The sequence below is a fragment of the Myotis brandtii genome, unplaced genomic scaffold (genome assembly GCF_000412655.1).
Source record: "Myotis brandtii unplaced genomic scaffold, ASM41265v1 scaffold115, whole genome shotgun sequence".
Taxonomy (NCBI): domain Eukaryota; kingdom Metazoa; phylum Chordata; class Mammalia; order Chiroptera; family Vespertilionidae; genus Myotis; species Myotis brandtii.
Window position 1 is genome coordinate 9,416,721 of NW_005353967.1, and position 2,294 is coordinate 9,419,014.

The window sequence follows — 2,294 nt, forward strand, 5'->3', positions numbered from 1 at the left end:
CCCCTTGGGGAGGGAGGGGAGAGGCGCGGGCCCGCCCCCCGGTTCGCTCTGGGCTCCGCCCCCAGGAAGAGGGCCGGCCTTGGAGCCCAGGGGCCGCCGGGCATTGTAGTCACGAACTAGAGCAAAGCCTAACCGTGGAAGCCTACAGGTCCCAGAAGACACCGCGCTACCGATTCTGAAAGTTTGGATTGGCTAGGCTTGGTCTGGGCATGGCCTGCCGCCCCAATGAGCACAGTTGGTTAGATACGTTTTGGTATGGTAATCCCCATGGTTAAATGGGTTTTGGTATGGTACTCTGGGGATTGTGGAGGTTTAAGTTCTGTAAGGCGATTAGGCCTGGTGGAGGCTTTATAGAAACCAGGTTCTGGGATCGTTGATGTCCAAAGAAGGTTTCTTTCTATCACCGTCTCTCACTCCTGTTTCACAGAACAGGTTGGGATGGAAACCCAGGATATTGGGTTGAGGAATTTGCTCCTCTGGGGGAGTGATTTCTCTACTTGCGCTTTGGAAAGCAATCCCGAGAGTAGAATGTAGTAAGTGTCTAGTTCCGCTAGGGCAGCGGTTCTCAACCTGGGGGTCGAGCGACCCTTTCACAGGCGTCGCCTAAGAGCATCAGAAAACACATATATAATTACATATTGTTTTTGTGATTAATCACTATGCTTTAATTACATTCAATTTGTAACAATGAAAATACATCCTGCATATCAGATATTTACATTACAATTCATAACAGTAGCAAAATTACAGTTATGAAGTAGCAACGAAAATAATTTTATGGTTGGGGGTCACCACAACATCAGGAACTGTATTAAAGGGTCGCGGCATTAGGAAGGTTGAGAACCACTGCACTAGGGCTACTAGTTGCTTCGCTTCCATTCGAGCCATGTCCTTCTCCCTATGCATTTATTGAGCTCCAGCTGTTTATTAAATACTGCTGGGTGGTGGGGAGTCAAAGTAAAATAGGAAACTGGTCTTCTCAAAGTTTATCCATTGAGAGAGACAAAAACTACTAAATTCAGTAAAAGTGGTAATTGGTATGCACTGGGTATTGTGCTAAGGACAAGGTATCCAACCGTACAAGGTATCCAGATCACAAGGTCCCTGTGTGTTGTGCCTGCCAGAATAATGGCTTTAGTTTTTAATGTTTCTGTGTGTACCCTGTTTCCTTGAAGAAGTTTTCTTCTGTCATGACCAAAGCTGACTCTTCCCTGGGAATTAATTTTGTGTATTCCCAAGCCTTAGTCTTTCTTTGCTGTACTTTAACACAGGAGAAAACAACTACCTATTTCATTCCACTAATCATTAATTTAGTGCACAATTCTGGAAAATCTAGTGTGCCAGCCATTGTATCAAATGTTAGGAATAAAAAGATGAACATGACATGATCCCTGCTTTTAAAGAATTTTCTGTCAAGAGGGAGACATGCAAATAACTGCAATCATGGAACCATTTCCTGATCAATTAGGTGTCAGGTGCTTTAGTTACATGAACTCATTCAACATTTTCAAACAGTTCTCTGAAATAGGTCTTATCATTATATCCATTTTACAGATGAAGAAATTGAATGAAAAAAAGAGACTAATATATTGCTGAAGATCATACAGTAAAAATGACAGTCTCCTCTTGAGCCTAGGTCTATATTCCAAAGACTGTGCTAATATTAGAAGAAATTGGGGAACATTTTCAAAATATGATATTTGAGCTGAGTCTTTAAAGGACAAACAAAAGTTAGCCAAGGAAAGTTTGGGACTTCAAAGGGAACGGTACTAATAACGCCAAGATACAAAGATGTTTAAGGAAGAAAAAGAAGCTTGGTATAGCCGAGGAATAAGTAGGTAAGGTAAATAGGGACTTATTGTGAAGGAGCTAAAGGCATTTTTAAGGGCATAGGACCTTAAAATATAAATATTTGTGAGAGGGTTGACTGATGATAGGATTATTTTAATAACTCTTCTTTGCAGAGACGGACCCGTAAAACAATGCCGTTTAGCAGTTGATATCTAGAAGAGAGAAGGGTAAATGGTTCGGATTTAAAGTTCAGTCAACCAGGAGACGTCTTTTCCCCGAAGTCGGGGCAACCCGGACCTACGATTCCTATGGTTCCAGATCCCGCTGAGTCCTGGCTCCCCGCCCTCTCTACTGCGCAAGCGCACACTGCTGAGTTAGCCAACCGGCGCCTTTGGTTTCGAAGAGAAAGCCCCGCCCCTTTCTTCCCTCCGCTGTCCAATCGCCTCCTTGTTTGGCCTTCTCCACGCGCCGTGGGAGTGTGACGCAGTATTCGAGCGTCCACA